The sequence below is a fragment of the Palaemon carinicauda genome, chromosome 42, assembly GCF_036898095.1.
Source record: "Palaemon carinicauda isolate YSFRI2023 chromosome 42, ASM3689809v2, whole genome shotgun sequence".
Classification (NCBI taxonomy): domain Eukaryota; kingdom Metazoa; phylum Arthropoda; class Malacostraca; order Decapoda; family Palaemonidae; genus Palaemon; species Palaemon carinicauda.
The window spans coordinates 6,392,428-6,417,258 of NC_090766.1; the positions used below are offsets into that span (position 1 = coordinate 6,392,428).

General features: G+C 44.6%; 1 protein-coding gene and 1 long non-coding RNA gene across 2 annotated transcripts in view; one reads left to right on the forward strand and one right to left on the reverse strand.

The window, feature by feature from the left end:
- Positions 1–24,831, forward strand: part of LOC137632738 (uncharacterized) — a 190,286-nt gene that overhangs the window by 27,734 nt on the left and 137,721 nt on the right. The window lies entirely within an intron of this gene.
- Positions 19,065–24,831, reverse strand: part of LOC137633263 (uncharacterized) — a 34,315-nt gene continuing 28,548 nt past the window's right edge. The window contains exons 2-4 of the long non-coding RNA XR_011042165.1: positions 22,326–22,576; positions 20,528–20,675; positions 19,065–19,172 (exon numbers count right to left, since the gene is read on the reverse strand). This is a non-coding gene — a long non-coding RNA (uncharacterized lncRNA). The remainder of the gene's footprint in view (positions 19,173–20,527; positions 20,676–22,325; positions 22,577–24,831) is intronic.

Consider the following 24,831-nt stretch of genomic DNA (forward strand, 5'->3'; position numbering starts at 1 on the left):
GTGTCAGACAACTAACGGCTCGAGTATCTCTTTAATTTGACCCTATAGAAACCATGATGTTGGAAGGGTCTAACTGAGACCAAGAGATCTTCAGCTGCCAATATAGAGCACGAAAGCGCAGGTACCAATTTCTTCGAGGAGGCCCGGTGCTCTAGCAGCCTTTGCCACTACTATACTGGCAGAGCGGCCCGTGACAAAAAAACAGGCCCGCTGCTTGTTTCATCCTCTCTTTTCTTTTTTTGAACGGAAAGACTTTGCCTAGTCTCGTATCGATCTTCATTCCTAGATATACCAGTTCTCCATGGTGAGACGCATACGCTCTATGCGAGCCAGCAAGCTCCCGTCCACTATCAAAGTAGGGTGAACAGGCAGAGTGGGGGTGTGTCCCAAAGCAGCGATCACCAGCGAGCGCGACTGCTGAACCACCTAATGGCAAGGTGAATCCTGCGATGTGTGTCGGCGAGCACCTGTATAGGGGTGCGAGTTTAAGGTAGTGGGCATCTTTGCCGTCATGCTGATAGAACGTAATGTGGTGACAAGTGAGTGCGTGCTACCGAGGTAATGTGCACCTGTGGTGAATGCAATGTCAAACCATGACTTGTGGGCGAGTAGGTTCCTACAAACTCGCTATGAGGTTGGCAAGTGACCTAGATCGCGTACAGAACTCCGTCAGGCAGATGAGCTCACCCACCCACCTAACTAATGCTCCGTAAATGGGTGGGCAATGCTGCACAAGACTCCCCCGCGAGACTCGGGTTTGTGCTCACACGCGCCAAAGCGGTATGGCCCAAAGCACTCTTATATGACCCACCTCCTGCAGAAGATTGGTGAGTAGCATTATGCGCTCATGCGGGAGGAGGCATTCACTCGTAAAAGAGAGAGAGAGAGAGAGAGAGAGAGAGAGAGAGAGAGAGAGAGAGAGAGAGAGAGAGAGAGAGAGAGAGAGAGAGAGAGAGAGAGAGAGTGTGTGTGCGCGTGTGTGTGTGTGTGTCTTCCCTTCTGAATTACTGGGAACTGGGATGGGCTCTGTGCTAGCTGACGCCAGTAGGGTAGTCGGCACAGGCCCGGGATTGGGTCTGTTTCTCCACCCCGAAGGTTTGGCAAGTTCCATTGAGAGGAACAAAGAACCTTGACCCTGGAGCAAAAGATCAACACTCATCGGTTGGCCCGAAGGGACGAGAGTAAACATTTCAAGTCGATTGCTGCCTTATCATGCAAGGAGTTGTAAGCAACTGTTCTGTAGGGGGTTGGTGAATTCTGTCCTCCAACTACCTTTAATCCAATGGGAATTGGTCGTGTAACTATGCCTCCAGATTGGTAACACCAGATTAGCCAGTACTCTCTAGAGGAAAATGATATTTCAGTGAATCCTCTAGCAATTGCTATCAAGCAAGAGAGCGAGTGATTGCATGCAACTACTTCCAAAAAGCAAGATTGAGATGAGTCTTCAACCAACTGAAAGTTTGCACTACTTTCCTAAGACGGCGGATGTGATGCTCCGAAGGAAAGATCTTCGCTTATGCTGTATCTATCAACATTCCCAGATCTCTCGATCCTCTGCTTGGGCTTGAGACTGGACTTCTGCAATTTATAACAATCTCCAGACTATGACAATAGGCAAGAAGTCACTCTCTGCTGAATAAGTTGTCCTTGTAAAAAACAATATCAGTCATTCGCCGCGGTAATCTATCTCAGAATACAAATACCATTGGCACATGACAGTCTCTCTACCGAGACACTAAGGATCAATATCATGATCTCCGATTGGAAGGGGAGATGTGCTAGATCCTTCAAGAAAGTAAATCCTCCACTGATAGGAGGGGGTTCATGGGTCAAGATCCTCCATGATACGCTTGCTCTTAGAAGACAAGTTCTGACTAGGGAAGCTCTGAAGATGGTACTGACCCTTGCAGGGCACCAAAGTGCCAGTCAACAGGTCTTCCCTCCCTTCACAGGGTTCCTTTATGCCTCACCCAAGTTTTTATCCCTAATATTAGAGCTACCCTAGACAAAGGTTAACTCCATCTCTAGGTTCAATGCTTTTGCTGGAATAGAACCTTGGTTAGAGGATATAGGCCCTGTGGTCTCTATTGACCAATTTTTTTTTCATTAAGGAGACAGTATATCATATTTTTGCCGTTTTTCACTTCTTGACTCCATGGCTCCAGTTCAAGACTTGGGTGAACTATTCCTTGTACAGCTGAAGGGCTCGTGCTACCTGGTCAGAAGGACCCTTGGACTGACTCAATACCATGGTCTGGAGAATGAATACGGGAGAAAGTGACCATTAAGGAATCATAGCGTGGAGAATGATCACGTTCTTGCAGCAACTGACAATCTTGTGAAGATCTCCTTGAGCTATTCTCCTCTGAGGTTTCTGCCTTGATCAAAGCATGCATGTTCCTTTGGGTATGTGATGGCAAATGACTACACGTTGGTAGGTCACGAACAGGTGAGCGAGCAATCTAGATTGTAGGGGCATTCCGTAACCAGAGCCTAACCCCTAGTATGAGTGTGTACAGGACAATGTACTTTCTTATACCAAATAATTACATGGCGAGTGATCATGTGCAGGTTGATGAAAAAAACTAGATGAGCGTGGTGAGTTGTGCATGTCCAAAATGGGGAATGCACTGAGTGCTCAGTCTCCTAAGAGTGCATTATAATAAAAGAGGACAGGGCACAGAAGAATGTACTTCAACGTAAGGCTGTGTGTGACCAGGAAAGGATGTCTCCTTCAGGGTGCAAACAAACAGGCTCATCAAATGAACATCGGATGCACAATGGGGAGCGTGCAGCAAGGGATGAGAGCGAGAACGTAGGAGCATGCACAGGTGATGGGCACATGTGATCAGGAGTGTGTGGGTAATTGGCACTGCAGAAAATGGCAGCGCATGAATAGGTAAACATAACTGGCAAGCGCATATAGGTATCCGCATCTAGGTGGGTGCTCTCTGTCCAAGGTGTGCAGGCTAACACATGAGGGCAAGCAATGAGATGGAAGAGCATGTGAGGTTTCACATAGTGCTCCAAAGAATCTGATAATGTGACGCCCCTTATTTTACTTGCAATCAAAAGCGTCAGTCTTTTCACCTCTGCAAAGATAGCAAGGATCAGCAAAAAAAGGAGGAGGGTAAAGCTGATTAAATTAGACTAGCCAGAGAAGGCATTCGAGGTTATTGCCTTTCCTTCCTTGAAATGGTAGTCAAGTGTTTTCATGGTCTAAGTCACTGGGAATACAAACAAGGATATGCAGGTCTAAATTAGGAATTTCTTCTGCCTACGTGGCAGGTGAGGAAGATACCGGACTGTAAGTACCCAGGACTTGAAGCAATTTCTGCTTTGATGGGATGCACTACAAGCCCATGGAAGGCTGGTGTCTCTTTATGGCCATTTCCTTAGCATTGCTGTTAACTTGGGTTTAAAGCTCATTATCAGGCAGAGCGGGGAACAGCTGCCTCTTATGGGTAACCAGTTACCACCGTCTCTCTCATAGCTTACCCATAAGGGAAATCAGAAATGCCATCTTTGTCACCATCCCTAGGAGGGTCAAAAGTTCAGGCACCAGAAGAAGAGAGAATGCCCGAGGATTTCCTCGACTTCGAGGATGACCCCAAAGGAGAATGGTTTTGTTTTGGATTCTTTTTTTCTTGCTATACATCACTCAATGTGCTGATGGACAATCATTACATTCTCTGCAAGGGGAAGACTGCAAACAGTCATGGCCCATGTCAGAGGCATAAAAAAGAATGAGGATCTATATGGATCCTGCTCATGAAGGCGAGACTGAGCTTACATGCGTACGACCTGGCAGCTTTAGTCAAAGTGGATTCTTGGTGTGCTGGAGAGGGGACAGGGCCTCCCCATCACACCCCAGTAACTACTAACACCTCATTATACATCTTAAGAGCCTAGCTCCAGCCTAGCTGAAAACATACTTCTATTAATGGATGATTATTTGCGTAGGAACATACATTGGATATCCAACACTATCCTAATCTATTGGCAATCGAATCCCATCTTGATTCATTAAGAATCTAGCACACTATTTTATGTTCTAACAAGAGCACTTTAAACCTCAAAGCCCTTCATTCAGTGAAATCTACAATTAGTCCAACTAACAATTGTCGATGCAGTACAGAATGAAGAAAATCCTACTATAATTTATTAACAAGAAAGTTTTGCCATAACTAATTATGAATATACTGTAATTATAATTTCAATTAAATCTTGCTCAATCCATACACTTGACTATCCTAATGCAATCCATTGAAAATATATAATCATGTTATTTTGATTATAAAATAAATTTTTGAATACAGTATACTTACCCGGTGATTATATAGCTGCAACTCTGTTGCTCGACAGACAACTCTACGGAAAAACTCGCCAGCGATCGCTACACAGGTTGCGGGTGTGCCCAACAGCGCCATCTGTCGACCAGATACCCAGCTCTCAATGTAAACAATGACTCAATTTTCTCCTCATCCCACTGCGTCTCTATTGGGGAGGAAGGGAGGGTCATTTAATTTATAATCACCGGGTAAGTATATTCAAAAATTTATTTTATAATCAAAATAACATTTTTCAATATTTAACTTAGCCGGTGATTATATAGATGATTTACACCCAGGATGGTGGGTAGAGACCAGTAATATATGTTTACACTTTTATGAGCTAAGAGTTTTTTATTTCATTTTAGAAGTTATCAAAATAACAAAAACAAAATAAATAGGTACCTGGTAAGGAAGTCGACTTGAACAATTACTCTGCCTTTTAAGTACGTCTTCCTTACGGAGCCTCGCGATCCTCTTAGGATGCTGATCGACCCCTAGGATCTGAAGTATCAAGGGTTGCAACCCATACAACAGGACCTCATCAACTAATCTAGGCGCTCTCAAGAAATGACTTTGACCACCCGCCAAATCAACCAGGATGCAAAAGGTTTCTTAGCCTTCCGGACAACCCATAAAAAAACAACATTTCAAGAGACAGATTAAAAGGATAAGGAATTAGGGAATTGTAGTGGTTGAGCCCTCACCCACTACTGCACTCGCTGCTACAAATGGTCCCAGTGTGTAGCAGTTCTTGTAAAGAGACTGGACATCTTTCAAGTAAAATGACGCGAACACTGACTTGCTTCTCCAATAGGTTGCGTCCATTATACTTTGCAGAGATATATTTTGCTTAAAGGCCACGGAAGTTGTTACAGCTCTAACTTCGTGCGTCTTCACCTTAAGCAAAGTTCGGTCTTCCTCACTCAGATGTGAATGAGCTTCTCGTATTAACAATCTGATAAAGTCTGACCAAGCATTCTTTGACATAGGCAAGGATGGTTTCTTAACTGAACACCATAAAGCTTCAGATTGGCCTTGTAAAGGTTTAGTACGCTTTAAATAGAACTTAAGAGCTCTAACAGGGCATAAGACTCTTTCTAGTTCATTGCCTACGATCTCTGATAAGCTGGGGATATCGAAAGATTTAGGCCAAGGCCGAGAAGGCAGCTCATTTTTGGCTAGAAAACCAAGTTGTAGCGAACAAGTGGCTTTTTCTGACGAAAATCCGATGTTCTTGCTGAAGGCATGAATCTCACTGACTCTTTTAGCCGAGGTTAACCATACCAGGAAAAGTGTCTTAAGAATGAGATCTTTCAGGGAGGCTGATTGTAACGGCTCCAACCTGTCTGACATGAAGAATCTTAGTACCACGTCTAAATTCCATCCAGGGGTAGCCAAACGACGCTCCTTGGTGGTCTCAAAAGACTTAAGGAGGTCTTGCAGATCTTTATGTTTGGAAAGATCTAAGCCTCTATGCCGGAAGACCGATGCCAACATGCTTCTGTAGCCCTTGATAGTGGGAGCTGAAAGGGATCGTCCTTTTCTCAGGTATAAGAGAAAAACAGCTATTTGAGCTACAGAGGTACTGGTCGAGGATACAGAAACTGACTTGCACCAGTCTCGGAAGACTTCCCACTTCGATTGGTAGAGACTAATGGAAGACGCTCTCCTTGCTCTAGCAATCGCACTGGCTGCTTCCTTCGAAAAGCCTCTAGTTCTCGAGAGTCTTTCGATAGTCTGAAGGCAGTCAGACGAAGAGCGTGGAGGCTTTGGAGTACCTTCTTTACGTGTGGCTGACGTAGAAGGTCTACCCTTAGAGGAAGACTACTGGGAACGTCTACTAACCATCGAAGTATCTCGGTGAACCATTCTCTCGCGGGCCAGAGGGAAGCAACTAACGTCAACCTTGTCCCTTCGTGAGAGGCGAACTTCTGCAGTACCTTGTTGACAATCTTGAACGGTGGGAATGCGTAGAGATCCAGATGTGACCAATCTAGGAGGAAAGCATCTATATGTATTGCTGCTGGGTCCGGGACTGGAGAGCAATAGATTAGAAGCCTCTTGGTCAGCGAGGTTGCAAAGAGATCTATGGATGGTTTTACCCCAAGTGGCCCAAAGTCTCTTGCACACATCCTTGTGGAGGGTCCATTCGGTTGGAATTACTTGCCCTTTCCGACTGAGACAATCTGCTATGACGTTCAAGTCGCCTTGGATGAACCTCGTTACTAGGGAGATGTCTTGACCTTTTGACCAGATGAGCAGGTCCCTTGCGATCTCGTACAACGTCAGTGAGTGGGTACCTCCTTGTTTGGAGATGTACGCCAAGGCCGTGGTGATGTCCGAGTTAACTTCCACCACTTTGCCTCGAAGGAGAGACTTGAAGCTTTTCAAGGCCAGATGTACTGCCAACAGCTCCTTGCAGTTGATATGCATGCTCCTCTGACTCGAGTTCCACAGTCCTGAGCATTCCCGACCGTCTAGTGTCGCGCCCCAGCCCACGTCCGAGAAGAGAACGTGGTTGGGAGTCTGAACAGCCAGGGGAAGACCCTCTCTTAGGTTGATATTGTCCTTCCACCAAGTCAGACAAGACTTTATCTTTTCGGAAACCAGGATCGAGACCGCTTCTAGCGTCTTGTCCTTTTTCCAGTGAAAAGCTAGATGGTATTGAAGAGGACGGAGGTGTAGTCTTCCTAGTGACACAAATTGTTCAACGGATGACAGCGTCCCTACCAGACTCATCCACAGCCTGACTGAGCAGCGTTCCTTCTTCAGCATCTTCTGGATGGATAGCAGGGCTTGATCTATTCTGGGGGCTGATCGTCTTGTTGTTCAGCAACGTCCTCATCAGAGGGCTCCTCATCCGAAAACTGATGAGGAAACGGCAACGGAGTGGGCAACGTCTGGCTCGCTGAGTCCGGTCGCACTGGTGCATGCGTGACGGAGCCGGACACAACATCATGGAACTGCTGCACAGTCTGTGAACTGTCAACAACCATGGGTGCGCGAGGAAGCACAGCGTCAACCCGAGACTGTCTAGACCGTCTGGGTTGTGCAGTCAACACCCTACCGGGTTGCTGAGGTTGACGCACTGCGTCAAAACAAGTCACCTCTGCTGGTTGTTGAACGTCCTGAACGTCAACAACCACCTCCGAGCGTCGCTTAACGTCAACGTGCGGCTGGCAACCCACACTGGGTCGCATCGGTGGAGGAACCACCTCAACTGGCAGACGCGAGTAGGTTACCTCAGCGTCAACAGGGCGCACAACCGACCGGTTGGAAGGTTGTTGGCCAGAAGGTTCGGTAGCAACCTTCTCCGCATTAAAGTCCTCTATCAAGGACGCAAGCTTGGACTGCATGTCTTGCAGCAAAGCCCATTTAGGGTCTACGGGAGCAGGTGCGGCAACAGACGGGGTTAGCGACTGCGGCGATACCGCTTACCATCCCTGAAAGCCTTGTTATGCATGACATAATTGTACAGCAAAACTTCAAAGGCTCGAAAACAGCTGTGAAGTTGACCTGTAAAAAACTTGGAGCGTCTCCTGGCCAGGCGCCAGGGAGAGTCTACGAGAATTGAGAAGTCTATCTGGGCAGAGGCATGAACTCCCAAGCCGAGAACTTCTCTCGTGTCATAACAGACTCTCGCTCTATAAACCAGTTTAAAAGAAGGGAAAGCAAAGGCTGTATCCCCCAAACTCCTCCTGGTGAAAAACCAGTCACCTAGCCAACGTAAAGCTCTCTAGGAGAGCGAGAGAGCACTAGCTTCAAAACAACGGCTTCGAAGTAGCTAGGCCTAGTGCAAGCTCTGACGTTTAGGCGAACGAGGAGCAGCAGTTACAAAAAGATCTGGACAAAGATCCTTAAAAAAAAAAAAATCATCATGATTTAATTAAAGTCCATAGGGGGCTAAGCAGCTTTAGGCTCCTCTCCATCTGACAGAGTCCTCAAGGGAATATCAGTAGGAGGGGGAACAGCAACTTCCTCATCCACAGGAACCTTGTCCGATAAAAGCTGAGTCTCAAGCAAGGGAAAGACCTACCGTGGTGGCAATGCTTTACAAGCAGAGTCCACACTCACTGGTGCATTAGTAGCGGACCAGAACGCAACGTCATGTAACTGCTTGACAGTCTGTGAACTGTCAACCACAACAGGTGCGTGAGGACGCACAGCGTCCACTCGAGACTGCTTTGACTGCCTAGACTGAGCAGTCAAAACAACTCTAGAATGCGGAGGTTGACGCACAGCGTCAAAACAAGTCAACTCCGATTGTTAGTGAACGTCTTGAACGTCAACAGGAGCATCAGCAAGTGGCCTAACGTCCAAATGCGGCTGAAAAACCACACTAGACCGCATCGAGTGTGGTTCTCAACAACCTGACTGACGTGACTAAGCTACGCCCTCGGACGCAACACTGTAACACTTTGCGCATATCACTTCGATTTTCTGTTTTGCACTTATTTCACTGAAATCGAAACTTTTACTGATTTCTACCTGAAACACGCAATTCTACCCTTCATTAAAGGGTAGTAATTGCGAAATCAGTCGTATAATGCAAGCTCATTAATACCAGCAAAAAACAGAAAACATATTTAAAGATAAAAAAAAAATCAGTGGCTGGGAAAGAGACTAAACACTAGTTCATAAAACTACGTTTTCAATCTCTCACCGCACATAGCCTGGGGACGAGAATAAAAAACTAAAAAAGTTTTATCCTTCCTCCCCGTACAGCGACTAGGGACGAGAGTAACTCGAGAACAACGTCACCCGCTTGAACGAAACGTTTTCTCTCCTCTCTCTCCCTCCGTCTCTATATCTCTCTCTCTCTCTCTTTCTCTCTTGATTTCGCACCTAAGAGAAGAGCCCAATTATATTTCGTCAAAAAAAACGGATTTTGAGCGAAGCGAAAAATCTATTTTTGGGTGAGATAGCCATGGCGTCCTGATGGAAGGTTCCTGTTTGGTAGCTTCCTTGGGTATAAGACTACTAAGATATTCCCAGAGAATTTAACCACAGGTTATCACAGAATTCTAACTTCTGGAGCGAGTATCTCAAAGGTTTCCCTTTAAGACATCGTAATACAACAGGGGACACGCATGTCTGGTCGTGCCACATAGCTATCTCCACCCCGAACAGAGTTAACGCTTCGGTGTGTAAGGGCTGAGAATAGCTGGGAGCCGTTCCACAGCTAATCTCACTCGTGGCTACTACTGATACTCGAGACGTAAACAAACGGACGCCATTGCTCTAATGACGTCACGCGCGTCTTTATCCTGGCGCCAGTTGCTGCCCATCACCATGATACAATTGTGTAGGGTGGGAGCAAACTGAACGAAGTAGTAGGGAGGGTCCATCAGGACGCCATGGCTATCTCACCCAAAAATAGATTTTTCGCTTCGCTCAAAATCCGTTTTTTGGGCTCAAGCCATGGCGTCCTGATGGAAGAGTACCAGAGAATCAATGTATCGTGGTAGATTTTCCCCCAGAGTTAAGTGCCTAGGCATTGACAAAACAGCAAAGTAATCTTAGGTAAGAACCATAGGAACGAAATATCCTGCCCCCCATTGGTAGGAAGTTCCCATGGGCTATGCCGACGTCAAAGTGGTATTGAAGGGCTATTCATCTTGACAGAAGAACTTTTAAGAGCTTAGAGATGAAGCAGAATGTTTGATATTTGTATAGGAACATTCTGAAGTAGGCCAGTGGTGGTTGGGCACTGTGTGTAGAGTTCATCTCCTGATTATCAGAAGTAAGTATTCGTGTAGGAACCTTACTGAGACAAGGTGAATATAATTTAGGAATAGACATCTTAAATTCTTCATGACCATAAGAAAGGAGGAATAAATAAAACTATGACAGTATGTATTTCATAGTAAGTAGGAGCTGAAAGAGACGCATAAGTAATAAAATAGAAATTTTATTTCACAATGCAGAAATTAAATAATTTACAGCAAAAGTAAAGTTCATTTACAGTAATAATAATGTACATAGAAATAAAGGCTTGCTCTTGAATCTGAAAGGGAATTTCAGGATTAGTAGGTACTCGTTCTCGAGGAACGCAAGTCTTTAAATAACACATCATGCTCAAGGCATGCGGCACTTGTGTGACACTATGACATTTCACCTGGGATAAGAACAGTTATAAAAGCACTAAGTGTTTTTAGACATCACTATGAATCACTCGAGGGTCAACATAGGCACCCGAAGAGTTAGAGTCCCAAGTAACTCACTGTTCTACGCAGAGTTAGGTGCAGGTTTCATAACACTACCTGCGGCTACCACAAAATGTTTGATTTCGTGCACTTGTTTCGCATAATGTTTAAAGAAAACTCGCGAGGACTTCCAGCCCGTAAAGTTTTTAAGGCTCTCAAAGTCCATGCTCTGAAAGAAGTTCAGAGAAGATGCCACTTTTCTAGGATCATGACCAGCGGGTGTACTGTTCGGATCCGCTCTGCGAATGAAGTAGGTGATTTTCGCTCTTAATTGTTTCAGTGACAGGTCGCTGCCCGATGTTTCTCCTTTGAAGAGTTGGCCTCCACCAAAGTTTGAAGTTCTGCGAAGATAGACCTTGAGGCTCTCTACTGGACATAGAGAGACATCCTCCTTCAGGGGGCATATTCTCCAAGGGCCCCATCTTTTGGTGGGTAATTCATTTTTGGCGAGAAACGTCGGATCAGGGGAGAGGGTCACTTCTCCTGAATCAGCAAACAGGATGTGTCCCTCTTCTCTTGATAATGCCACTATTTCGCTGACTCGAGCTCCCGAGGCGAGAGCAAATAAAAATATAACTTTCTGAGTCAGATCCTTGAGGGGGCATGAATCATTGTCCAAGTTGGAGGCGAAATGGAGCACCTTGTCTAGTGACCAGGAGATCGGTTTCGGAGGGGGTGCTGGGCGTAGGCGAGCACATGCTTTCGGCAGTTTGTTAAAGATGTCGTTAGACAGATCAATTTGGAAAGCATATAGAATTGGTCTAGTCAAAGCCGATTTGCAGGTTGAAATCGTATTGGCTGCTAATCCTTGTCCATGAAGGTGAATGAAGAAGGACATACAGAAATCAATGGTGATTTCTTTAGGATTTTTTGCTTTAACAAAGGAGACCCATTTCCTCCAGGATGATTCATATTGCCGTCTCGTGGATTCGGTCTTGTATTCCTCTAGGAAGTCTAGACTTTTCTTCGAGATCCCAAACCTCTTCTTTGCGGCAAGGGAGAGAAAATCATGAGATGAAGGTCCTTGATTTTCGATGATGAAGCGAAGACAGTCGACTTCTGTACTTGTTGAGAGAGAACTGGGCCCGGGAGAGGGATCAGCTTGGGCTGCAGCTCCAGGACCAGGGGGTACCAGTTGCTCCGGGGCCACTTGGGAGCCACTAGGGCCGCTGTCCCTTTGAAGGTTCTCAGTTTGGAGAGGACTTTCAACAGAAGGTTGGTGGGAGGGAACAGGTATATCTTCGACCATCTGTTCCAGTCCAGTGACATGGCGTCCACCGCTTCTGCTTTGGGGTCCTCGTACGGGGCTACGTACAGAGGAAGTTGATTGTTGTCGCTCGTTGCAAAGAGATCTATCTGAAGTTCTGGGACTTGATGAGAGATGAAGGAGAATGATCTTGCGTCTAGAGACCATTCCGACTCTATCGGGTTTGTCCGAGATAGAGCATCCGCTGTCACGTTGCGGAATCCTTGTAGGTGAACTGCAGACAGGTGCCACTTCTTCTTCTCCGCCAGACGGAAGATTGGGAGAAGCACCTGATTTATCTGGGGCGATCTTGAGCCCTGGCGATTGAGACAACGAACTACCACCGAGTTGTCTAGGGTTAGACGGATGTGGATCGAGGGCGGCGGGGATAGCTTCTTCAGAGTAAGAAGGACCGCCATGGCCTCCAAGATGTTTATGTGGAACGTCTTGAATAGTGGAGACCAGGTCCCTTGAGCTTGTTTCAGGTGGGAGTGACCTCCCCAGCCCTCCAGTGAGGCATCCGTGTGGATGTTGAGTGATGGAGGAGGGTGTTGGAGAGGAATGGACCTTTTCAGGGCCATTGCTTCCGACCACGGCTTTAGGAGGCGTCGAAGTCTGTTTGGAAGCCGTCTCTTGAGGTCTCTTCGAGCGATGGATGCCGATCGTCTCCAGACTCCCGCGGCATCCTTTAGCTGTGCACGAAGCACTGGGTTTGTCACTGAGGCGAATTGTAGAGAGCCTAGAACTCGTTCCTGCTGTCGTCTTGAAATGCGTTTGGATTTCAGTAGTCGCTTGACAGACCCTGCTATTTCCTTCCTTTTCTTCTGGGGGATGGAAAGGCGGTGTGACTGAAGATTCCAGTGGATTCCCAGCCACTGAAACTTCTGAGCCGGAGAGAGGCGAGATTTCTTCTCGTTGATCTTGAATCCCAGGTGTTCTAGGTACTGGGTAACTTCGTCGCAAGACTTTGTACACTCTTCGGGCGATGGAGCCCAGACTAGCCAGTCGTCGAGGTAGGCCATCACCTGGACGTTTCTTAGGCGGAGCTGTTGTACTATGGCATCCGCCAGCTTTGTGAAGATCCGAGGGGCCACATTGAGGCCGAATGGCATGGCCCGGAAGGCGTAGCTTTTCCTTTGGAGTCGAAATCCTAGGTAGGAGGAAGCGTGATGGTTCATTGGAATGTGCCAATAGGCATCCGCCAGGTCTATAGAGACCGTGTAGGAACCTTGAGGCAGAAGGGTCCTTATTTGTTGAAGCGTCAGCATCTTGAATTTGTTGTTCTCTATGAACTTGTTGAGGGGGGATAAGTCCAGAATGACTCTGAGCTTGTCTGAGTCCTTCTTGGGAACGCAAAACAGTCTCCCTTGGAACCTGGTGGACTTTACCTTCCTTATCACCTTCTTGTTCAAGAGGTCTAGAACATATTCTTCCAGAATGGGGGTCGATTGTTGGAAGAACCGCTGGAAGATTGGGGGTGGTTGCACCCAACTCCAGCCTAGACCGTTCTTGATGATGCTGTGTGCCCAAGGATCGAAGGTCCAACGATCCTGGAATTGGCGGAGTCTTCCTCCCACCGGAAGCACTTCATTGCTTCTGGTGTCCCGAGGACTTGTTGCCTCGGCCGCTAGCTCCCTTTCCTCCTCTACCTCTGGAGGGACGACGAGAGGCGTCTCTGCTTGCACCCCTGGACGAGCCTCTACCTCTGGCATGAAAGGTAGTGGATGGCTGCTCAAAGGCAGGGGTGAAGACCGGTGACTGTGACAACACCGGTTGGGGGACCAATTGAAAGGTCTGTTGTGGTTGGGCAACCACTTGGGAGGTAGCGGGTCCCGGAAACTGACGTCTTTGTTGACGTTGCTGGGGTTTCGGCTTCTGAGGTTTCCTCTTAGGCTGAGGTCCATCGTCCTGAGAGGTTTTCCTTTTTCTGGACATGCCCCACTTGTGGAGAAGGTTCCTATTCTCCGTGGCGGCTCTGTCCGTTATTTCCTTGACAAGGTCAGAAGGAAACAGGTGCTTTCCCCAGATGTTGGAGGAAATCAGCCTCCGGGGTTCGTGTTTCACGGTGGCACCGACAAACACGAATTCACGACAGGCTCTACGAGCCTTTATGAAATGGTACAAGTCCTTCATTACCGTGAGTAAGTGGGATTTGGCCAGTACCATGTAGTGATCGGGTACTGCTGTGTCACAGGCCATAACTTCAAGTTGGACTTGATGAGAAAGAGATGCCGCAAGCCTCTCCTTCGTGTCTTGTTCCCGGCGAAGGAGGTGATCATTGAGCTTAGGGAGGTCTTCATTAAACTGACGTCCGGCGACGTCAGGATCGAGCCTACCCACGACGAAAGTATGTTGGACATCTTTCCATTGTCTAGTGTCAGGGGGTGTCACGATGGAGAAGGGTCTGCACTCCTCCAGTGCAGGGCAGGGTTTTCCTTCTTCCGCCGCTTTAAGGCATGCAGCCAAGGCCTTTTCCAAAAATGGAAGAATCGCAGTGTCAGGTGCGACATATGTAGGATGCTTCTTGCTCAAGGCAGGAAGCTTAGAGCAGGTAAAGCCCCTGCTCTTAAATGCGGAGGCTAGCATAGCCTGGGCCTTTGCGAGATCGAACACTATCTCTTCTTTAGGTTCGGTCTCCTCCTTCGAGGCAGGTTCAGAACGAAGCCGGACGTAACAGTCCGGGTAGGCCTCGAAGCTTGGGAAGAATTCCACATCTTCCAACGGGACCGTGCCGATTTTGTCACTAACAAAGATCCTGCCGGTCGCAATAACCATATGCTCTGCATACCTCCACGGATTGGCATGAGAGCAAGCTGGGAGATCCTTGACCGAGATCTTCTTCGGTTCTCTGGATCCAATCATAGACCTGATGGACTCCTGGTTCTCCTTCAGTCTGTCGTCCATGACAGCTCTAATCAGTCGGATCAGTTCTTGGGTAGAAGAAGAAGGATCCGGGGTCGAGGAGGTAGACGGGATGGACACATCCGTCGGTGTAGGAGTAGGCGGAGGGATGGACGAGGGAGTAGCTCCAATCTCCGACTCGGTGTATTCCACCTTGTCTTCGTCCTCTTCGGCTCCTTGAGCCATAAGCGTCTTCTCCGTGTCTTCCGAGACGTCAGAGATCTGTTCATCATCCTCGGAATCTAAACGACACTCGTGCATGGACTGAGCCATGACCACATCAGGTTCCACCGTAATTTGGACAGTGGGGATTGCTTCCTTTGGAACCACTGAGTCAGGGGAGGCCTTAGGGAACAACAGGGACCTCAGTTCTTCGGTGGCCAGGTACGGTCCAGTAGCATTTCTCTGAAAACCACGCACCCACTTGCGCAGTTTTTCACGAGCAATGTCTCTAACCTCCGCTGAGGGAGGGTTATGGAAGGCCTCAACTAGGTAGGCCTGGCAGACCGTACATTCCAGTGGATTCCAGAACTTCCAATCCCCTTTCTTGTCTGAGCAAGGGGCGTGAGTCCTGCACGCCGTATGTCCGTAAAACTGCGAGCGTTTCACAGCACAGTATGCGAAATCGCACTTCATCTGCTCCTCCTGTGGAAGAAAGAGAAAATGAGTATGGGGGAGTCATAGGAATGGCTCTTAAATTAAGTTAATATTAATCATTAATTTTAACTTAAAGAAGGTGTGATGCATAGAGAATGAAACAGTAAAGGAGAACACGCTCCATGCATCTCGCCCGGCTGGTTACCATAGGCTTGGTCCTGGGATAATCCAAATGACCGAGATCATTGGATATAGTTTCCTAGGATTCCCATTATATTGGAACTCCATGGAAAGCCAAGGACAAGGTTGGGATCGAATTCATTCGGTTCCCAGATAAGAGCCAGAAGGCCTCATTAAGGGAGACTGCTTCTGGCAACCAGCCGCGCTAAGATGCACATAGCATGCTGGAAATAGAAGAATGCAAAGAGACAGCATGATCACGAATAGAGCAGTACTAGGTACTGATCTTAGAAGCAAAGCAGCTTATCTATTTGCAAGGTAGGGCTATCTTAGTCTTATGATAGCTACAGAGAGGGGGTGCAAGTATTCTTGACGCCTCCGGGGCATCCGGCAAGCCGCCGGCACGCCGGAGCTCGCTCCAGCATAGATTCTGGCACTAGAACAGACAATTTTCAAAGTCAGTTAGATACCAGGATGGCGGCCGCCGGCACAACGGCGGCACGCCGGCAGGGAGCGGCGGCTCCGGCAGCCGGAGGATGCCGGATTGGTGACTGGGGTAAGGATGGTACAGGTAGTATCGGGTTGCCGGCAGTATATGCCGGCACTCCGGAGATCGACCGGCAAGCGGACGATTAGATAGGAGTAGGAGAGCTGCCGGTAGTAGCCGGCGGCAGCCGGCAGTCCCTCGGTACACGGGGGGCTGGCGGCAAGGGTAGGGAAGTCACCAAGAGGGAGGCAGGTATTGCCGGCAGAAGAGGCGGCAAGAGACCGGCACCCGGATAGATAGAGAGACAGGGGGAGGGGGGAAAGGATGCAGGAAGTACCTTCAGGGTTCCAGACATCCCTCCCCCTCCCTGAGGGGGTGTACCCATGATAGAGACAGGCTCTATCATCCATAAGCAGGGGTCACTAGGGACCGGGAGCAGGTAGCCCAAGGGAGGACTAGGGGACACCCAAGAGGGGGGGGGAGAGACTCCCCTATGCAGAGCTACACTAGTAACTAACCTTATAGGACACTATGAAGGTATATGTACCAGAGCGGACAGCACAGGGAAGCTCGGGTAGCCCTACTCATCCACCCTAAGGAGGATTTGTAGGACAGGGGACAGATGAGTATAAACTAACCTAAGCATAGGCTAGGCTATACAAGAGATAGGTGGGGAGGGAGAAGAGAGGGGTCTTCCCAGGAAGGGTTTCTGTACCAGAGCGGCCACAAAGGGAAGGGAGGACACTCCCTAACCTAAGATTAGGCTGATCGGCTAAAACGGTGCAAGAGTACAGTTTCAGCATGGAACAGAGAAACCTTCCTAACCCGGCCTAGATCAGGGCTAAAAGTCCTGAACTAGGCAAGGAAGAAGACGTATCGCTATCGCAGGAAAGTCGTAGACTATCCTAGCCATAGAGGTAGGCTAGCCTAACCTCACTCTCAGACGCAATCCTAAAGGGGGTTCATTCCTTTAGGGAGGACTGAGAGGCGATAAAATACTCTATTAGACAATAAATCCCTTTACTCAGAAAAGGGATCAAGGCTAATTAGAGGGAGTGCCAAGGCAGGGGATGAAGGAAGCATATAGGGGTCCTAAGGTTAGGTTAGGCTAGAAAGAATCACTGACTAGCCTATCCCCTATATGGTCCCTGAAGGCGAAAACATTTGCATCACTAGTCAAAAGTATTGTAAAATAATAATGCCACTATCTTCATAACTTAGTCTAGGATCACTGATAAATCATGCATGAACACTTGTATATAGGCTCCTGGCCTGGGGGCTATAGTAGCCGACTGGTATGAGGTCAATCGATGACCGATAAAAAGCGTCTAAACACGATATAAAAGTTCCTAGCTATGAAGACTAAATAAACTAATGTATTCGATTAGTATATAAAGCCGGAAGCGTTGTTGTGGCTAACTAAATAGGACATGCAAAACAACAACGACGCCATAAAATGGCGGGTCCGGTAGAGGCACAGCTCTGCCACAAAACATCAATTATTTCGCGAAATAATATTTACTTTACGGCCAGAGCTTAATTAAACAATACTGGAACCTTGTACTCAACTTTCCAGAAGAAGGCGAGGCTGAAGGTAACGACATAGCGAAGATGCAAAGCGATAAAGTTCACACAAGGGAAAATCCGTCTCAGTAGGGCAGCTACTAAACAAAGGATAAAGACGCGCGTGACGTCATTAGAGCAATGGCGTCCGTTTGTTTACGTCTCGAGTATCAGTAGTAGCCACGAGTGAGATTAGCTGTGGAACGGCTCCCAGCTATTCTCAGCCCTTACACACCGAAGCGTTAACTCTGTTCGGGGTGGAGATAGCTATGTGGCACGACCAGACATGCGTGTCCCCTGTTGTATTACGATGTCTTAAAGGGAAACCTTTGAGATACTCGCTCCAGAAGTTAGAATTCTGTGATAACCTGTGGTTAAATTCTCTGGGAATATCTTAGTAGTCTTATACCCAAGGAAGCTACCAAACAGGAACCTTCCATCAGGACGCCATGGCTTGAGCCCAAAAAACATGTTATTTGACTAAAGGAAAAAACTGAAAGGTTTTTCAAATAAAAAGTTCCTTTAAAATAGAATTTAAAACATTTAAGCTAAGAAAGAATGAACAAAACATCAGAATCGATTTACTCTTACTGCAAAGTGAAACCGTGATACACTCTCTCTCTATCGTAACGATAGAGCGCATGTTGAACGTCCTGAACGTCAACAACTGCGTAGCATAAATAAACTAAATGTTAGTTCATCTTTGAAAACAGTACGAAGACTATCAAAGAAATTCTTTCATAAAATATTACATTTAAAAAGTTTTAAATCCTTAGCTCTTTAAAAGCTAATTACGATATAAAGGGCTCAACGTTGATTAACTTCGGTTTCCATGTTAGGACCGCCTACTCTCAGGAAAGATCGCATATAAACAAAACATTAAAATTTATTTTTATATGTTTATAATAAATGGAAAGTTAATCGAAGAGGCCTAATAAAGGCGGAGAGATATAAAATATAGAGAGGAAAATCTATAACGTGATAAGATAATTACTAAAAGCCTAAACACACTTCCGTCTAAGGGAAGGGTCGGCCATTTAAAAGTGAAAGAAAGTCCATACTCTCTTTGTCACCATAATTAAATCTATCCAAAACGAGTTCAAGATTTAAGATGAAGATAAAACACCTGCATAGCGAAAGCTCAAAACTAGAATATAGTACTTCACCAAATAGATGTGAAAAACTCCAGTTTAGCAACAGCGAGTAAAGTACGTCTTGTCGACACCTCGACAGAGAGAAAATTGAGTCTTTGTTTACATTGAGAGCTGGGTATCTGGTCGACAGATGGCGCTGTTGGGCACACCCGCAACCTGTGTAGCGATCGCTGGCGAGTTTTTCCGTAGAGTTGTCTGTCGAGCAACAGAGTTGCAGCTATATAATCACCGGCTAAGTTAAATATTGAAAAATCATAATTCACAGCAGTGGTTATAAACTCTTAATTTACTTGAAAATTTAATTTGATCTCCATCTACTAACAAGCAAACATTTTTATAATTCCATTCAAATCTAACAAACAATTCTCTTCATTAACCTTACCTTCAACATTCCCGATAATGCAGTTAGCTGGTTTTTTGTCCATTCGATGCTTCCACAGAAGAGCAGAAAAATTAGAACCTTTAAACTTTGTCTCCCATTGCACATAGCTCAAGATGCACCTGCAATAGAAGAAAAAAACATGTGAAAATGTTTAAAAAATCTCCCATTTTGTATAATCACAAAAAATGACGCTCTATTATAATTATCTAAATAGACTTTTCAAAAAGCAATGTTAACTACAGTATTCACATATAATTATGGATTGATATGCTCCAATGACAATGCGGTAGCTGTAGAAAACACATTACTATTATCTCGTGATTTTAGGCAGTTTTCAAGGGATGAGTTTTAAGACCAAGACCTGTTTACGGATGCACTGATTTGACTAAGCCTCATCAGAAACTGTCCAATCATATTCTAAATATATATTAATAGTTTCAGCGTTCATTTCAACTTATTAAACTTCCTCATTTTAGTCATGATGGACAGTTGCGAGGGTTGTAACCTATTTTACGTATTAATTCAGAAACTTTTTAAAGATTTTATGTAACCTCAGTGTTCTTCCAGGACATACTAAGTATCTTTAATATTACTATTTTATAATGTCAAAGTTCATAAGCCTAAAACACTTGCTTAATTGTGGGCTTCCCCTACACCAGTCGTTCTGATGCTATTGGTACCCTTCACCCGGAAACATCAAACGACGACTAATTAGCCAAGACAGTAAGTTATCCTAGGTCAGCTTAATAATGTTAAAACATATGGTACCTTATATAGTGACCCATGCGGCTGGCATGCACAGCACATATATGTACCGCTTGCTAAAACTGAGGAGCAGTGATGTGTATTTCGTGAGCAAAGGGAGCTACAGCATAGCATAAACCATTAGATATACGTGATGTGAATTACGGGTAATTATGATACTTTAATACATGAACCCTATATTTTTCCTATTTGTTGTCTTGTGTTCTAGGCATTTCTGACCTTGACTATTAGGGCAAACCACCCATTCATGAGTTTTTGGACCCCCTTATATAAAAGACAATTATGGGGGACCCCAGTGGGAAACCGGGGTTTCGAGGGTGGGGAAATGTCATAAAAGAGTGAATTACAGCAATTATAATGGTCAGAAATGCAACCTAAGAACAAGATAACCAGTTGGAAAAATAATTCCCAGGTCACACCCCCTAGCCGGGGGCAAGCACCCGGACCCCTTTCCCAGGTCACAACCCCTAGGTGGGGGCAAGCCCCAGACCCCTTTCCCAGGTCACAGCCCGCACCCGGACCCCGTTCCCAGGTCACAACCCCTAGCCAAGGTCAAGCCCCCGGACCCCTTTTCCATGTCACAACCCCTAGCCGGGGGAAAGCCCCCGGACCCCTTTTCCATGTCACAACCCCTAGCCAGGGGAAAGCCCCCGGACCCCCTTCCCAATCCAAACTAAAACGAAATCACAATTCACAAATAAATCCTTACCTCAAGTTTGGGAGGTCGAAGGCTGAGTGTCTTCCATTGACAAAGGAAGAACTGTCACTGACCCTGTCGTAGACGTACATGGGTGGGGGTACAGTTTGGCAGCTTGAAGCAGGAACTTACCGTTATGTAAGCGCTCAGACCTCTTGTGCTGGAAAAATAAGCACACTTTAGTTTGCTAATTATTGAAAAAACAAAACTGAACATTAAAATACGTATTACAATAACTTTTACATGGCAGATAAAGACATAACGAGATAAATATTGAATAAAATATTCTTTTTTAATTCCGCCATGGAGAACGTAACTCTTGATATCCCGCCACAGCCTTTCGATGTTTTGAGTATGTGCACCTGTCTTGGGATCCACAAAATTTTGTGAGATTTACAGTGAGGTGCACATTATGCCACCCTATAATTCATATCCTATTTGCTGCACTATTCAATGCCTGTATAATGCACCAATATCTCCCCGAAACCCTTCTATTTGTCCACTTAATACCTCTCATAAAAAAACAAACTGAAGGATGCGAGTGACCCAGGAAACTACCGCCCCATCGCTACCACAACAATTTCATCAAAAATATTTGAATCTTCTATTCCATCGCCTTGCACCCTTTCTCCACACCGCAGATAATCAATTTGGTTTTAAGAATAACCACTCGACTGACACCTGTATACATATTCTAAAGGAGATATTGAATTTCTATATATCCTCGGCCTCACCCGTCTACTTATGATTTGTGGACGTGCGTAAGGCATTTGACAAACTATCTGAAACTTTTTGAAACTACGCAAAAAAAATTAGGGGTTTACGACCACAGCCCAACTAAATTAAAATAACTGCATGGTTTATGGTGATTTTCCCCATTTTAAGTTACGGTAATTGTGATTTATACATATTTCTTGAAGTTACTGATACAGGAGTAGAATTTTCGCTTTAAAGGACTATCGCAACAGAAGAAAATAAGACTGGTATACAAGGTGTATTTTAGAGTTTCAAACATTTTTACAATTGGGGAAAAAAGCACATCTTTGGATTAACGATTAACAGTTACCAGACAAGTGAATTAATAGTAGGGCCCAAACAGCCGCCAAATGGAGGAATTTCCACTTTGTTGCTTGAGTCAGGTAGTTTAATTTCAAAGCCTTAGGAATAGTTCAGAAAACATTTTTTTTCAACTTATTCGACAGGAATACAAACCAAAATTCACCTTGATAGGAGACTCGTCCATAGGCGGGCATAAGTCCCTGACCAAATCTTTCTGGTTAACCCTTTTACCCCCAGGCTATTTGGAAATTTCCAACCCTTAACCCCCAAGGGGTTATTTTTTTTCCAGCAAGTTTTGCAGTATATTTTTTTTAAATTGCTCTAACAGCCTTAATTTTTGTCATAGAGAGGTCAGGTTGGTCTCATTCTCTTGGAAAATGCCTGAATTTTCTCAAAAAAAATTATCAAAAATATGAAAAAAAATATTAGTATAGCATTTTTTTGCAAGGACGTACCGGTATGTCCATGAGGGTAAAGGGATGGCTTTTGTGAAACGTACCAGTACGTCCTTTGGGGGTGAAAGGGTTAACCAACCAGGAAGATACTTAATGTAATATGGTCCTAGAGAGAAGCAAAAGTAACTATTTCACCCTGAAGACTGTCCGAGCATGAATAACATGTGTTAAGCCTAGTCCCCACCAGAAACCTCATAGATATGGAGTCCATATGTATGAGAAATGCATTTCTATAATTCCGTCCTTGGGAGACTAAAATACCAACTGTCTCCAAGTAAATCAGGTGAGTAGCTTACCTTATCTCGCTGCTGCTGTGTAGATTCCTGCTCACAATAGCCCGACTGCTACACCAAGCGAGTAGAAAAATGGACAAATTCCTGGCTCTCACTAGACTTATGTCATGATGCTTTTCGTCCTGCGAGGGAGTTGGGGTAGCTGGACAGCCTGTTGGGCACCTATCACATACCCAAGGGTAACTAAATCTAGGACTTGTGGGCCACTCCTGAAGGTATTGATGGTGGAGGTTGTCTGGTGTTTCAGAATCCTGCTGGAAAAGATCATGGTTGTAGTGTAGAAACACTTTCATAAAACTAATAATTTTCACTGTTACAGGGATGCCAGAGAACTTCAAAATCAATCAATCACTGTTACAGTAAGTCCAAGTATATATACAGTTGCAGCATTTAACCTTTTTATCAATTCCACAATTTTGATAATGCTATAGATGCCATTTACTGTATTTTGTACTCGCAGCACAGAAATTATGTTAAAAGTACAAGTTAGTCCTCCCAGCCATGAACATAAACAAGAACTTCAAAGTTTCATCTCTTGGCTGTTCACAACACTAACCATATATGTATGCTATAACCATAAAATAGGAAAAATCATTCACTCATAACTCAATGATGTTAAGTCGGCAGAATTCTCTTGAAAAACATTAATTCACATTAATCATCTTTGTAAATAAACTTTTCAAGTATTAATCATTAAAAATATAAAAATACCTTTTTTGAAAACCTACCAATGAAAAAATATTTGAAGTTGTCTAAACCAATATCACAATATGGAGCACATTTAATGCTGAATTTGAGATTTCAGATTACATTGTGTTCCAGTGGAGCATACGTTCTTGTTTATAGGAAATTAATGGGGGGAAGCCTGTTAAATAAAAAAATACTGCGTACTTTTATGAGGACTGGTTCACATTTTATTTTTCCAAGTTACTGATTAGCAATAAAATAATTACAACGGACAAAATAAAACTGGTACATGGTGTAATTTATGGTGATTTAAAGTTTTTGATATCTGGCAAAAACTCTTATTTCTTAAATTTTAGTATCCCACGAGCCTACTCCCATAACCCTATCAAATGAAAACTGGAAAAACCTATAGTTTAGCGAGTTGATGGGGGGACTACCATAGCTTGAAAAATACAAAATTTCAAGCAATTTGTATTTTTTCCAGTTATACACTAACCAAGCCCCCTATAGTACAGCTTAAACTGAGCTGGGGTGGGTCAACACAACCACTTCGTTGGTCGAGTGGGCCAGTGGGACTTCAAGGACTGTCTATTTAAAAAAATAAAAATCACTTCAACTTGATCAATTGTTCCTACAGGAATGCAATATATGGGGATATAGGAAGATAGCGCAAAATCCTGAAAAAATTCACCAAGCTTCGTATGGCAATGGGGAACATATACAAAAGTCAAAATTCCTCTTGCTTTCTTAGTTAAAGGGTAAATAGTAAAAGTAATTCAATAAGCCAAAATCATTAATTCCTATAAGAAAATAGAGTATTTCTTTTGTTATCGTAAATTTGGATAATTAAATTTTAATACAAAAACTGTGAGCAATGGCATCTGTATAGATTCCACAAGTCAAGACATGAAGTTCTGATCATTACACCCTTCAGTGCTAGCACAAACCTCAGAGTGAGTAGACATTTGAATTTGACCGACATTCGCTGGCTTTTACGTCTTTATTGGTTTCAGTAAGAATATCACCATGCCTAAGAGGAAAAGACAATTTAAACAAAGGGGAAAAAAATAGCTCTAATAAGAGTTCAAAGTGAGTAATATCAGCAATATTAGCGGAGTTAGTGATTGAGAGAGAGTGGTGTGGACGGAGGAGCGAGTACCTTGCCTGACACAGTGCCCCATGTTATGATCTTTCTTGAATTTGCATCTACTCCAAGTACATCCACAAGAGAATTTTGGGTATAGGAAAGCAAATATGTTTACTAGAATGAAAATTAAAACTAGTGGTTTGCGATGAAGTCTTGAACTTCAAGATAAAGGTAAAAAAGTTAGACCAAAACAGAAGAATTCATAGCTGGCAAGAAAGAATTTAAGAAATCAAGAGTATGAAGCAGGTGCATTTTATAATAAATCCTGGCCACAGTAGCTTGGGCGACTATGAAACCCTCTAAGAAAATAATACCCTGCCAAAGTAAAAAGCATAGGGGGACCAGGAGCCTAAAGCAACAAGTTATTGAGCAAAGGCATCTTCATTTATGATTAAATCATGGTTTGTGTTTTGGTTTATCAATATCCAATAAGAAACAAATTTCCTAAAAATCATGATTTATTAATATTGACTGTAAAAAACAAAGAAAAACTTTGAATATCCATATCTCAAAATTACTTATTGACCTTCAAATTCTATCTTCTCCTTTAGTTTTAAAGATATTGCATTGAAATCTGGTATATAACATAGAAAGACAAAACCATCAAATAGACCTTTTTTCAATTATTTTGTTTCATATTTTTCCACTTTTTTCCTTATTATACAGTATAGGGTT